Genomic DNA, 15,604 nt, shown 5'->3' on the forward strand with positions numbered 1-15,604 from the left:
GAATTAGGAAAAAGTGAAGGAATTCACGTAGCTTTTCGTTCTTCAGTGCTCCTCTCCATTGGCCGTACACTTTCGATAACAATTTGTCCAACATCGCGAATGGCTGGTATCTACTCTCACGAACAGAGAATATGAGGCGCAGGTGACATATTGTTAGCGAAGGAGGCCGACTAATAGCAAACATCCCTTACAAACAAAAAGCGTTGTGAATACTGTACCATTAGATGCGGCTGGCGTCCTCACTTCCACTGTTACAGAAATAAGTGGCCGGTCTTGAGATAGCTTTGCTGTAACCAGCTTATAACAACAATGAAAGACCATGGTGACTAATTGTTGCGGGTTATAGACGAGGAAGGAGATAGTAATACCAAAACAAGCAGTTCGTTCCTACTTCATTCACTGTGCGAGAGTTACTGATAGCAAGATCCTCACTGATACGGCGTGAGAATACGCAGATAATTAGCGGTTACTCGTACACTGAGATGCGAGAGCGGTAACATAAAATATCGAAAGATGAGGCATGCTTGGAGTTTGTGCCCTGAGGGACACCTGGTACTTAATGTAGCCACTCGAAGGTGATAAGGAAATCGGGCGAATACAACGCCGTGTTTAGCCTGCGATTTCTGAGCCAATTCGTTGTTATCACTTCATAGAATAATTAGTTGCTTATTCGATCAATAACAAGCCTATTATTATAATAGTTTCTTTGCTACTGATCGAGCGGTTTCCCACAGCAAGAGTAAGGGTTATGGTTTCCTTGGGTGGCCAAATGGCCATCAAGCGCTCATCAATAAGAAAGAGAAAATGTGACTAGTGGTTCCCACAACACAGCGCTGCTAAGCTTTATGTACAGCCCCCTGGACCAGAGTTTCAGCTCCCTGGCTGAATGTTGCCCTTGTTTTCCTGTATTTTACTTAACTATATGTAAGCTATATAATTACATGTTACTATCTATTTTGTTTAAGTTTATTGAGAACACTGTAATTTGCCCATGCTGAGCTTAGCTTTATTGCGACTGGTCAGAGAGTAGTAGTATAGTAGAAACATTTATTTCGAAGGGAAAGAAGTAGTTGTCGAAGACTTGGACGGCGGATGGAGAACTCATTTCAGAGCCACTGTGGCCTGTGCTGCTGCCCTTGCCTGCTGTACCAGGCTGCGCTGGGTTGTCAGGTCCGAGCTGGGCAGAGAGGCCTCCCACTGCTCCTTCGTTTGAAGTGTTCGTAAGTGTATGAGTTTGTCCCTGTGCACCCCCACGTAACATGGAAGGCGGTGGGGTGACCGTCGCACCATGGGCAGGTAGGTCTGAAGCGTTCTGGAAACAGAATGTGATATTTATGCAGGTTGGGGAAAGTGTCCGTCTGGAGTTGTCTCCAGTCGCGGGCTTCCTGCGCAGTAAGTTGTCTATGTGGTGGTGGTAGGAACTGGCGCATGAGGCGTTGATGATGGAGCATAATATTATGTACTGTTGACATTGGTTGAAGTAGTGAGTGGTCGGGGGAGATTGTGTTTTTATCCGCTCGGCTAGTGTTACCTCGAGCTAGACCGTCAGCTATCTCGTTCCCTTCCAACCCAGAGTGTGCGGGGGTCCAAGTGATCTGGTGTTTAACGTGAGTGTTTGATCCTGGGCTGCTTTGAACAAGGTGGAGCAGTATTTTATGGATTCTTCCTGCTAGGAGGAACCGACAAGCCGCTGCGAGTCGGTGATAATATGAAGGGATTGGTTGATAGCATTCCCGTGTTGTATGGCGAGTGCTATCGCAGCCACTTATGCTTCCAGGACGGAGCAGTTTGATATGGCCACAGAGGCATCTCCAAGTCACATTAAGCGGGAGTTCCTCATTCTGTAGGTGCTTTGTTTTTCTAAACGCACATGCTATTGTACATATATCGATATACTTCAATTTGATCAACTGCAACTAGTTCTCCTACTATCATGTGACAGTGTGGCAGCTAAGGCATGCATTGCTATGCAAATACTATGCAAAGAAAACAGCGCGTATTTAATGCGTTGGTGGTCCATCGGTATAAATGAATGCCATTTGCTTTCTTCAGACACCGGAGAATAGAATGCACTCGAAGTCTCGGAATATTTATTCTAAGGCAGGTTTGTTGCCTTATCTATGTACCGAATTCAGTACTCTACAGAAAGTTGAAGTGAGCGCGGAGTTTTTCACGGTACTTATGTACTTTTCATACACAAGATATCATCGGCTGTTTTTAAAAGACCACACGCAATGACGACTCGCACTGACAGGAGTATTTTTCTGGCAGTTGGCTTCCATTTGTACACTGAGAAGAAAAACAAGCGTCTAACGTGAAGGAGTCACATCTGCTGAGCAAGTACGCGAAGTGGCACTTGTACGACACACCGTGGCAAAAATATCTGCTCTTGAGTACACGGGTCTCTCCGTCCTTGCTTGAGGCACGGCTACCAGGAACCAGTCCGACCCAGTTTGGAACACCGTCGCGACGCAAGCGTACTTTTCAAACAAAAAGTGCACGCAGAGCGGGGGCGAGCGAATGCATTCATCGTAGGTGGCCTATGCTGCTACGCCGTCCTCAGCCATGGTGCTGCCCACCGGCCGTGCGTTATTCAGTTTCCACTTCGACGAACTCTGTCGTTTGCTGAAGCAGAGCGCCAGACCACACAGCGTTGCTTACACTCGCGGTATAACAAGTGCCCCGCCGCGGCACATAGCCACGGCAAGCGTACAGTTGTGAACGAAGGTCGGCGCCGCTTTTCCTTTCAGTGGTGCCTGCCTCTTCGGCCCCCGTTGGACAACATGCTAATGACCCTCGGCGCTCGTCAAGTCTTAAGGGGTCAGCGTGCGCGCCACGTCCCGAGTGCGTTCGCCGGATGAAAGAAAAACGAACGGGCAATCCTATCGGGTGGGTGGCGAGCAGGATGTGGTGCGGCACGCGCCTCGTTAATTATATGCAGAAATGCTGCGGCTGGAGCTCCTAAAGTGCCGCGCCCACGTTTATGCACGGCACATTTAGACGGCTGGCGTGGCTCATCCCTTTCGAACGAAGAAAGCTGAGACTACTGGAGGAGGGTCGAAAAGTACGAAAGAAGCGATGCCCACTAGAGAATGAGGAATACGAAACTTGAGTCAAGGAAATTATGGCGACACTAAGAAATGCCATCGCGAAAGTTACACAAAGCTAACATGCTGATTGTGACTTTGACGAAAGTATTTACTCTCTAGAAGCCTCGACAGGTGTGTATTTAGGGGTAATTTGTTCAAATTTACCTTTACTGTGCCAGAATCCTGTCAGCGCAGCACGACATTTGACTTGTTCTCCTTGCAGTGTAAACAAAACCATCTCTGCAAATAATGTCTGAAGTCTGGGCTTGCGGTTCATAGACACCACTGTGTCCATAAACACATAAGCCACGGAATAGCAAATAAATAAATAAATAAATAAATAAATAAATAAATAAATAAATAAATAAATAAATAAATAAAAATCCCTCATTTTGCTGATGTCAGGACACCTTCGACAGCTTTATTTGGGCCTGAAACCAAGCCGGTGTTTTAGAAGTCTAAGCTGTTAAAGATCGTCATATTTTTGCGTTATTCAGCACTATGCAAAGTGAATTAACAACATGATCGGTTGCGTTAGGCTGGTTTTGCTCTTGCAGCCCTCAACTTTTTTGATCGTATCTAAACATTATATTTATTGCCTCATTGAAAGGAACTTTTAAGCACTACAATTATAGTGTTGTAGTTTCGAAAGAATGAGTTCGTGGTATGCAGGAAACAGAGGTGTCGGTGACCACTCGCGCCGTTTACAAGCGATCAAGTTTTGGCGACACTTATTCACCGTCTGCTTCGCGAACATGCCCAACAAAGGCATACCGTTCACAATGGCTAATCGGGAACAATGGAGTCCTCAGAAGATGACCAAAAAAGAAAAAGAGAGAGAGAGAGAGAGAAACAACCGATCAATGCAAAAGTTGTGAGACTTGCGGCACGTTACAACACCTAACATTTACCAGCGCTATAGCTTCAATTTTAACGCTCGTGAGTCTTTTTACCTCGGTGCATGTTAGCTCCCTAATTGAAACAATGGCGTCAATTTTTTTTCTGCTGTATATATAATAGCAATCAGCTGTAGAAAATCGTGCAGTGTCGGGTACCTGCGACGCTGACGTACGCTGACTATAAACGAAATGCACAAAGTTGTTACTACACATAAAGATAGTATATGACTCACTCACCGACGACCAGTCATAATAGTTCAAAATACGAAATCCACTGGTCTATTAGCGATATTGCTTGCTCACGAAAACAAAAGTTCCCTTTTTCGGACCTTCGCCAACTCGAATGAGCTTGCCAGGTTTCCCAAACACTGCGCGGTTTTAAGTGTAGACGACGTATGCAAAGGCAGAGCACGGCGCATGCCCGTCATCGTGGCCATGCTGATGTGGCGTCTGCGAGCACCCCGCCTTCCAGCCCGTAGAAGAAGAAAGAGCTTCGCGTCTCAGCGAGCGGTACTGCGGCTAAAAACAGAACGCACCGCGGCACACAATGAGAGGAAATGGCGCGCTTGGCTGTTCGCTTTCTTCGAAGCCGCAGAGACAGGTACACCGCGCACCCCCCCCCCCCCTCCCCCCTCGTCCTGCCTCCCCCCGCGGCCGCCTCTTCCCGCACCGTCCGAAAGATTGATTCCTATCCCCGCCCAGCCGAAGAGCGCTGGCGCGTCTGTGGCACGTCGCCACGCTCGTGTGCATCGCTTTGTACGAGGCCTCGCGTACGCTGTAACGGTGGCTCGCCCTCTGCATTCCGTGCAGCGCAAACTAAACCGCGCGTGTAAGAGTGAACATCGCCAGCATGTGTTGCAAATGGGCCGTGATTCAGAAACAAACAAAGCGATTGCTGTCTGGCGAGTGTTAGCGATAGAAGGTGTAAACTCTTTCGCGCTTCGACGAACGCCATATTTCAGGCTTCAGCTGAACTCCTTTGTGTACTTTACTTTTCCTTCGATGATCTTTATGACGCGTACCAGGCCCTTGACGACTTCCTGCGTGGATGACGTCCGAGTGCATGGTCCCAATATGTTTGCTTCTGTAAAAGCTTTGCCGTACAGTCCACTTAAAGCAGCATTCAAAGTATGTTTTTCTGTATGCAACCGCCTTTCAATTCACTGTGAACGCTGTTTGTGTACCTGCTAGCAGGAATCATCATTCCTTTCTCTTCTTCTTTCCTTCCAGGTTCCCGTACCTCAGTGTAGGGTGGCAAACTATATATGATCAACGTGGTCAAAATTCCATTGTTTCCTTTCTGTCCTTTCTTTTATTTGTTGTTCTTTTATTTCCTTTCTCTCTCTATGCTTGCTTGTGGCCTCGGAATGTGCTGTACTCGGCCTTCTGATGCTGATTCCAAACTCATTTTGTTTTAAAGACACCTCGAACAAGATGGTTCACTCTGCTACGACAGACCGAATGCTGTACTGTTGTGTCGAACGCAGGCGAGTCTCAAGAGTGATGCCAGGCCACGTTTCGCTAATTTTTTATGTACAAAAACATATTTCGGTTCAGGTGTATACGCCCGAAGAGCATAACTATCTTGCAGACGGCTTGTTAATCGGAATAAAGGTTGCGTCGCAAGTCCGCAGTGAAGACGAACTGCTAGTTAAGAAGTGTGCCTGAACTCCATATGCGACTCTCTCCTTCTCGTTTTCTTCACTTGCAGCTACGGCCTACGTTTACCACGTTTACGCTGTTTCCTTTAAACATGATGCCCAGAGAGTGGCTTTCTGTGTTCATGCTCATAGTTTTTTCTACGTACTTAGACAGATTTACTACAGGTATTTCTTTCGTATGAATCGGGATTTAAGGAAATGCATTTAAGCAAATATTCCAACCAGCGGCAAACTCGCGCATTACTCGAGCACTACAATGCATAGCGTGCATCCGCGTGAACTGGTGTTTGCGTTTCGCCATAGCTTCTGAACGATGTGGTGCATAAACATAAACATTGCTTGACATCAAAGCTGTAACGTGCGCGATGCACAAATATGAACATGGCATGAGCTGGATTAAACGATATATAGCATAAAATAAAACACAACTGGACGCCTCGTACTTAGTTGTATAGCCTCTTTAATTAGCCACTTTACAAATGCTTCTTGTCGCATGGTTTCCAACATGAGGGTTCGATGTTTAATAGTTTTTATATTTTTTCATCTGGTTTCCCTTCTTTCCTTTCGCGCTGTTTTTCTTTTAATTTCTTTATATATATGCGCGCGTTGAATGTTCTAGACAATGCGTGAGAAAATTCACTACCACGCAATTGATCCTTGCAGGCGGTGCATTTTGTTACATAAAAAAAAGAACGTAGAGATTGCGGCGCTCGTCACATGAAAACCTTTTGGGATAGTATTACAAAGAGCTTTTACACTAGAATAGTCCGTAAAAGACAATTCCAGCCAGTGATGACACTGCATATAATATCATCAAAGGCAACTGGCCAATGACACAAAGCACTTCCGGCACTTCCGAATTCGGCTCCTGTTTTCTATTCTTTTCACGAAAGGCCTTTCACGATCGCCACGAGCTTCGCGGAAGACTGGCGGATGCCCCTGCGTCGCGCGCAATACGAAAGCACAATTTTCGGTTGTCCACTAGCGTTAGACAAATACCACAATTACAAAAGCATGCGTTCTCTTCTTCCTACTCTAGGTGATTGAGTACGTATTTATTGCGTGACTATTGCTTCAGGCGAGGCCCATTTCATATACAGAGCGGAGGGCAATAGGAGTGTAGCTGAGCCCAACTTGCCACATTTCGTTAAATAACTTCACCGGGAACAAAATACGACATAGGCTCAAATTTGCCTGTCCCATTCAATAGACACGTTTGCAGCATACACATCGCAGGCGTGAATAAAGGCGCGAACCACTCACTGGAAAAAAACGGCGGAAACACGGCCCTTGTGTTTCTCACATGAAGTTTATAACATGTCGGCTGTATTCTTTCCCAATGATATGACTGTGCATCCAGCTCGCTCTCCTACTACCTTCCAGAGGAAATAAATATAAGAACGAAAAGAAGGACAGGTCCAACGCACACGTAGGAATGTGATTAGAAGCTTTAGAGTCAACCACTAATTTCGATGCGTATAATTGTGTGTATTTTCATCCTATTCAAAGTGCAAGTTCATACAATGTTTTGTTTGTGCACCACATTGGTCACAGCTATAATCTCGTGCATCACTTGTGTTTATGTACTGCGCCGTTCACAAGCTGTATGCCGAAACGTAAATGGTAAATCAGGCGGATGCACGCTTTGAGGCTTCGACGCAGCGATGCAACGAGGATGAAGGCGGCGTGTGATGCTCGCCGAGAGAAGAATGGTCATTAGAGGTGTGCGCACAGAGAAGTGAGAGAGAGGCATTTATTGTAATAGAAAAGCGGAGAAGTTGGCCTGAATCAAAGTTTGGACCTTATACTCAGCCTTGGAACAGAGTGAATGTGAGTAACAAGAGAAAAAAGAAGGGTTGATGATGAGGACGGAAATGGTGCTTTGAGTGAACTTAAACAGGAAAACAGATATATCAATAATTTTAAAGCTTCTCTCTCTCTCTTGGGTAACATTGGCACATACTCATTTTAGGGGATTCGGTGAGAGAGAGCGAGAGAGAGCGATAATTGATCCTGCTGAGAGAGGGACATTGATAGATGCTGGAGGTGCGTGCCTAGCTATGCGCCAAATCTGACAAAGGTGATGCATGGCATCAGCCTCTCTTTGCACAAGTAACAAGCAACGTGCACAAGTAGCAAGCAAAATGACACGCGCTAACGAACAGCTAGAGCGGATCAGCCCAAAATGTGCACATGCCGGTGGCACATACTCGTTGGCACATACGCAGTGGCTCAAGAACGGAGTAACTGAAACATAAAAAAAGAATAAGGAAGGCGTTTTACATCATGCGCTATTTCATTAGGAATTCCTTGTGCTTTAGCAATAATCCGACATTATACGCATCGACAAATTTTATGTATTCATTTATTGTTGTTGCTTCCGGTGGCACTACTTTCTCGGTCAAAATTAAACCATGCCAGCCGGCCTGACGCACGAAGAAACTCAGGGATCACTCTCGATATTGATTCGCAAAAAAAGATCCCCAGACTCCAGTGACTCTTTGATGACATGTGCAAGATAACAGTTATGTGCCGTCGGCGTCATTATCGCGTCATTGTCGCCGTAATGCCGCAATATTCATCGTCATCGTGGTCGATTCATCATCATCATACCGCCGTTGACGTTCTTATCATGGTTTTATCACTGTCGGGCCATCAGCTAGTTAGCGCAGAAACTGGCTTCACTATGTCAAAGGTCTTCCTTACGTTACGTCGGCGTGTGTGATACCGAAGTGCGACAGCAAAACCTGACAATCGAACGAACGAAGAATCGCGGCTTATTCTGAAACAAGCTGATAACTGTCTCTTTACAGTCGTTAAAAAAAGAGAGAAAGAGAGGACACCCGTGGTTGCTGGCGGCTTGTCATTACCATTACGAAATTGTGTGCAACGCAAGGAAGGAAGAAAGGAAAACGGATAAATGGAAGGCAGGCATTTAACCAGGACTGAGCCCTGTTGGCCACCCTGCTCTGGAGGAGGAGGAAAGGGGAGGAAAAGACTAACACAAATTTCTCGATACTCGCCACGGTAGCTTATAGTGGCAACGACGTTGTTCTGTTCAGTTCGAGGTGGCGGAGGCGATTCCGACGGCGGCGGCCGCATTCCGATAGGGATTTAATACAATGTGCTGCATGCTTATACTTAGATGCACATTGAAGAATGCCGGGTGGTCAAAAATAATCCGTAGTCCCGCACTGTGGCGTGCCTCATAATCATATCGTTGTTTTGGCGCGTAAAACCCCAGAATTTAATTTCTTTAGCCTGTTGAGCGACAGCGGTGGTATCAGGTGCAACACGAAAAGAGAGATTTCAGGAAACATTTTCAAATAAAGTTTCAAAATAAAATTCCGTCGCTTGCTCTCTCGCACTCTGCTCTAATAGCTGCGACGATGGGCTTGGAGACAGAAGAGACATAGAGAGGGCAGCTTAATGATAAGAAAGGCACAGGGGACGGCCTTGACGTGCATTTCTGTATAGAGCCACTCTGCGCTGGGAGGAACAGAAGAAGGAAAAAGTGAGGGGCAAACTAAGTGACGATGGTGACGAGTCTACTCAGAACCTAGAGTGCAGACCTTTTATTTAAAAAAAAAAATATCTGGCAGGACGCATCCTTTGGGGATGATTATCGATGTTAATACGATTAGAATTCAAGTGGTGATCCATGCGTAAGTTTAGAATGGGAAATTCATTACTGGTATTTTAATAATTATGTTTATGGTATGTAATTATGGAGCAGAAGCTGTCGGTTCGGACACATGCAAAGTGGCACATCGCCAGTGACCGAAGCTGTCAGACCGCAGAAAGCACATTGCAAGTCGTGTGTTCGGGCACATGCCCAATGGTACATGTTGTTTGCTCGGCCAGACAGCAGCCGGCACATATGTAATGCCCCAAGCTAGTAGGCAACTTGGGTCGCTGGGAAATTCCGGGAGGACCTATCTCACGATGACTGTCGATCGTAATGCAATTGGTACTCAATCAATGTAGCGCCACAACGAATTCGGGAATTCGTTGATTCATTGATTCATTGATTGACACGTTTATTGAGAATCTATAAAGCGGCCATTCTTAGAATGTTGTATCTTGGGGTACATGCGCAAAAATTATTGTCAAGTTTCGGCCCACGTTGTTGTGGCAATTGCTAGCCAATGTCGGCCATGAGCGCCACGCAATGACGAATATAAGGACGACGCAGTGACGACGATAGAATTACTAAGAAGGAATGACATCATGGGACGGCGAAGGCGGTATCACGAAGACAGTATGAGGACAAAGGTGTCACGATGACTATAAGGGCGATGACGGCGTGACGACGACTTTAGTTAATAATAATTTTTTTAATTATGGGGTTTTACGTGCCAAAACCACTTTGATTGAGGCACGCCGTAGTGGGGGACTCCGGAAATTTGGACCACCTGGGGTTCTTTAACGTGCATCTAAGTACACGGGTGTCTTCGCATTTCGCCCCCATCGAAATGCGGCCGCAATGGCCGGGATTCGATCCCGCGACCTCGTGCTCAGCAGCCCAACACCATAGCCACTGAGCAACCACGGCGGGTGACGACTTTATTGCCACAATGGTAAGTACTACGACGGCATTACGGCAATGGTATTACGACTGTGTGATGTCGATGGCCCGATGACGGTGGCATGACGAGAGGTGGATGACGAAGCTGGAGTGACGACAATGAAACGACCACGACAGCATCACGACGACGGTACAACCAGTGCATGATGACCTCTGTATGACGATGATGGCACGACGACGACGGCATGACGAGAACCGTATGACGAAGCTAGAATGACGATCATGGAACGACCACGATGGAATCACAACCGCAAGTATACAACTTGCCGCCAAAGCTATTAAACAACTTGGTTCAATAGGACGGCGTGAAAGATGGGTGCACGATGGTAGGGCGAGAGTCAGATGACGAATCTAGAATGATGACAATGTAATTACCACGGCGACGTCACGACGATGGTGTGCCAAGGAATGCATCATGATGGCGCGACGGCGACGGCGTGAGAAGAAGCGGATGATGAAGCTAAAGTGAAGCTGATGGAAGCATGACGACGGAACGATCGTGACGGCGTGGTAACGAATGCGCAACGACTGTATGACGACGAAGGCGTGACAGCAACTACATGAGGAGAGCGTTATGACGAAGCTCAAATGACGACGACGCAACTACCACAGTGGAGTCACAGCTACACGAACACACCTAGTGACCCAGCTACTGGACAAGCTGGTTTACTGCGTGATGACGCATGACAAATGTCACGTGACGAAACTGTAATGACGACAATAGAATGACCAAGACAGCATCACAAGTTCGAGCATATACCTAGTGGCCCAAGCTATTAGACTACTTGGTTTATTGGGTTCGCAGTGAAAGGCGTGACGACGGCAGGACGGAAGTCAGACGACGACGCTAGAATGACCACGATGGTCATTCTGGCATCGTCGTCTGGACGATGGTCACGACGAGGTTGGAATAAGGACGATAGAATGACCACGATGGCATCATGACTGCGAACACACACCTAGGGGCCCTAGCAGGTAGACAACTTGGACCACTGGGCCGGCGTAATAGATAGATAGATAGATAGATAGATAGATAGATAGATAGATAGATAGATAGATAGATAGATAGATAGATAGATAGATAGATAGATAGATAGATAGATAGATAGATAGATAGATAGATAGATAGACAGATAGATAGATAGATAGATAGATAGCCAATCTAGTGGTGGTAAATGCGAGAGAAATGCGTTAGGTTTACGTCGCACCTCTTCGAGTTTCCGGATTCATGATTTCAAACACGTTGACCCCACTGCGAAGTGCTGTTCACGAGCACACTTGACACGCACGTCCTGCTTCTTCGAGGAACGAACTGCAACTGACGGTTGTCCAGAGCAGACCACCATCAGTTGCAATATATTGTTGCGTGTGGAAAGATAAAGACAGAAGGGGCTATTTACAGTCTATTTACACTGGAGCCAGGTAGCCAGGCAGCTAGGCCGACACTCACTCGCGCCAAGCGCAGCGAGCAACTTCATCGTCGTTCTCGCGGCGGCTCGTCTCTTGAGCATCGCTCGATGATATCGTAATACTACCCCCCACCCCCCCCCCCCACCCCGGCGGCAAAAGCGCAGTCACGGTGCTGTTAAATATCCAAGGCGCGTGGAGAGTTGTAGGGCTTGAGTCGGGCGACGTGGACAATGTCACTGGTTGTCACAGCGGAGGACGTAGGGGGCGTGGCTAGAACGATTTCATAGGTGACATCGGTCACTTCGCGGAGCACGCGATACGGGCCTGTGTAACAAGAAAGCAGTTTTTCGCAAAGGCCAACTTTACGCGAAGGTGACCAAAGCAACACGAGGCTGCAGGGCACAAAATGGACATCACGGTGACGGAGTTCGTAGCGTTGCTTCTGCTTGTTTTGAGGCACTTGTAGACGAGCGCGCGCAAGTTGGTGGGCATGGTAAGCATGGGCGATTGCATCACGGGCATAATCGCTAGTTGAAGCTCTGGCGGACGGAAGCACAGTGTCCAGTGGTAGCGTTGGTTCGTGGCCATACAAGAGGTAAAACGGGGAAAAGCCAGCAGTTTCGAGACGGGAAGAGTTGTATGCAAAGGTTATGTAAGGTAGAGCCAGGTCCCAGTCACGGTGGTCGTCGGAAACGTATTTGGATAGCATGTCTGTAAGGGTGCGGTTCAAGCGCTCAGTGAGGCCGTTCGTTTGGGGGTGGTAGGAGGTGGTAAATGTATGCCGCATTGAGCAGGCACGCATGATGTCGTCGATGACTTTGGCCAAAAACGTACGGCCACGGTCTGTTAGCAATTGACGCGGAGCGCCGTGCATCAAAATGATATCATGTAGGAGGAAGTCCGCAAGATTAGTTGCGCAACTGGTCGGAAGAGCACGCGTTACGGCGCGTTACGGCGGGTCGCGTAGTCCACCGCGACTGCAACCCACTTGTTTCCTGATGTAGATTCCGGGAATGGGCCAAGAATGTCTAAGCCGAAACGATGAAAGGGCTCGGCAGGGATGTCGAGCGGCTGCAGGTGTTTGGATCGCACCGCTGGTACGATCTGTTGGGAACTCGGCGCTGACGCCCGTGGTTGTACCTGGGTCGCAAGCCCCAAGGGTAGCGTTGGCCTGGCGGCCTGGGGTACAACTGGAAGCATCCGAAGGTCCCGGCAAAGCATGAGTCGACTGGTAACAACAAAACAACTTGTTTATTTTAACATTGCAAAGAGTTGGCGGTCAGGTTTGACCGAAGTAGAGAGACGGGAGAGCACTTCACTCAACAGAAGAAATCGGAGCCCTTCTTTTTGCGTCCGGGGGCAGCTGTTTTTATACTCTCGCAGTTGAGGGCAAGAAGGAACCCCTCAAAAGACGAGCACGTGAATGTACAATGGGCTAATGGTGACGCACACTGTCGTAGCGATGCCGTAGCACCATGTCGAGCACGATCTCGTAGCACCCTGTCGTAGCGCTGCCGTAGCACCATGTCGAGCACGATCTCGTAGCCCCCTGTTGTAGCGCTGCCGTAGCACCATGTCGAGCACGATCTCGTAGCACCCTATTGTAGCGCTGCCGGTCGGGCACAATGACTGTAATGAGAGGATGATCCCTGCTTTCGCATCGCCTGGTTCTGGCACAATGACTGGAATGCGAGGGTGATCCTTTGCGGTCGCATCGCCGCAGTCGCGCCTGGAAACACCTGCCGATGGGCGTTGCGGCGACGACGATCGGGCCAAAATGTCTGCCGCCCCGCCGCAGTCGCGCCGGCAAAACCACGTGTCGCAGGCGAAACGCAACAGACCGCCCCGCCGGGGGAAGGAGATCCCGATGGACAGGGGACTGCATCCGCTGTCCGGAGGGATGTCGCTCGATGATGCTCATAACCGAAGTCGGGCGTCCCTCGACGTTTCTTGAGCGCAGCGCACAGAGAAGGCCTCGTTCTCTCGTTCAGGTTCGCACGGGACACTGCAAAGTGACTTCGGGAGAGTTCACATTCTTGTTCTCGTTCCCGGCAAGCGTTAGAACTACGCTGAAACTCAACCGCTCAGTCAGCAAGCACGGCACAACCCTCACTAAGCCCTGCCAGGCTCTTTCCGCTTTTTATACCACTGCCTAGTTCCTTACAGTAGTCTAGCATCACTCAGAACGCGTCCACAAATTGGAAAATTGCACTAGAAAGCATATCATCACTTTGAAACACTAAACAAAAGCAATATGTTAAAAAAAATCCTGCCTCAGGAAGAAAAACATCAGTAACAAACAATTTTGAGGCTGATTCCTACGTTAGGGGCTTCGACTTAAGCCCTCGGCGTTACCGTTGAGACTCCCCTTTTTGTAACGCACCTCAAAGGAATATTGTTGTAAAGCGAGGCTCCAGCGCAGGAGGCGGCCATTTTTGGGAGAGATGGTCTGCAGCCATTGGAGAGGGCAGTGATCCGTCTCAATGATAAACCTCGAGCCGGCTAGATAGCATGACAATTTCTGAACGGCCCACACGAGACACGCACACTCTTTCTCGGTGGCGCTATACGCCTGCTCACGACTGGACAGCTTACGACTAGCATACAGGACGGGGTGTTCTACTTCTCCATTTTCCCGTTGGCACAGTACAACGCCCATGCCTCGCTCACTAGCATCGCACTGAACAATGAACCCTTTTGTATAGTCTGGCGATCGTAGCACAGGCTGGCTTGTTAGGGCACTCTTTAGGGCGCTAAAAGCTCTTTCCTTTGTCTCGTCCCAGACGACTGTTTGAGGCTCTGACTTTCTTAGAGCATCCGTCAGGGGAGCCGCGATATCAGAGTACCTGGGGATGTACCTCTGATAGTAGCCGGCGACACCTAAGAACGACCGAATATCGGTCTTCGTGCGCGGTTGCGGAAAGTCTCGCACAGCGGCCACTTTTATTTCAGAGGGGCGGCGACGACCCTGACCAATCACGTGACCGAGGTAGACAACCTCGGCCTGCGCTAACTGGCACTTAGGAGCCTTGACTGTCAAGCCCGCTTCGCGCAGGCGGGTTAGCACTGCCCGCAAGTGTGCCATATGCTCAGACCAGGATGCGGAGAATATCGCTACGTCGTCTAGATACGGTAAAGCGAATTCTTGCTGTCCCCGCAACACTTTATCCATGAGACTTGAAAAACAGTATGGCGCGTTCTTCAAACCAAAACTCAACACTTTAGGACGGAATGTTCCCATTGGTGAAATGAACGCCGCATACCTACTAGCCTCTTCTGTAAGTGGAACCTGCCAATAACCCCTGACAAGATCTAGGATGGAAATAAACTGAGCGCTACTAACTTTCTCAAGGCGCTCCTCGATGTTAGGAATCGGATAAATTTGATCCTTAGTGATGGAATTAAGCCTGCGGTAGTCGACGCAAGGACGAGGTTCCTTGCCCGGTACCTCAACTAAAATCAAAGGGGAGGTATAATCACTCTCACCTGCCTCAATAACACCGAGCTGTAGCATTTTCTTTACCTCAGCCTCCATAATATCGCTCTGGCGGGGTGACACCCGATACGCCTTGGATCGTACTGGCTCTGTGGAGGTAAGTTCTATATCATGAGTAAGTACAGAAGTCCTACCAGGCCTCTCAGAGAACAGACCTTGAAACTCTTGTAATAGCTGGTGTAGTTCGGTTTTCTGCTCGGGCGACAGCGGTGCTTTACTGATAAGGTCACTAATGACTTGACCGGTGTCTTCCCTGTTCGTCACTGAGCCTAGTCCCGGAAGCTCGACCGGAAGCTCTTCAGGAACGTTTACCATCATGCACACCACTGCTTCCCTTTGTCTATAAGGTTTGAGCAGATTACAGTGGTAAACTTGCTGTGCTTTCCGCTTTCCTGGCAGACTTACCACGTAGTTAACGTCCGACAGTTTCTGAACAATTCGTGCTGGGCCCTCCCACTGCA

At 48.2% G+C, this 15,604-nt stretch overlaps 1 long non-coding RNA gene across 2 annotated transcripts in view; it reads right to left on the bottom strand.

The window, feature by feature from the left end:
* Window positions 1–1,033: 1,033 nt before the first annotated feature.
* The window catches only part of LOC142584457 (uncharacterized), a 178,128-nt gene continuing 163,557 nt past the window's right edge, over window positions 1,034–15,604 (bottom strand). For both annotated transcript variants that reach the window (XR_012828794.1, XR_012828795.1), the window contains one exon: window positions 1,034–1,312. This is a non-coding gene — a long non-coding RNA (uncharacterized LOC142584457). The remainder of the gene's footprint in view (window positions 1,313–15,604) is intronic.

Source organism: Dermacentor variabilis, chromosome 6 (genome assembly GCF_050947875.1).
Source record: "Dermacentor variabilis isolate Ectoservices chromosome 6, ASM5094787v1, whole genome shotgun sequence".
NCBI lineage: Eukaryota > Metazoa > Arthropoda > Arachnida > Ixodida > Ixodidae > Dermacentor > Dermacentor variabilis.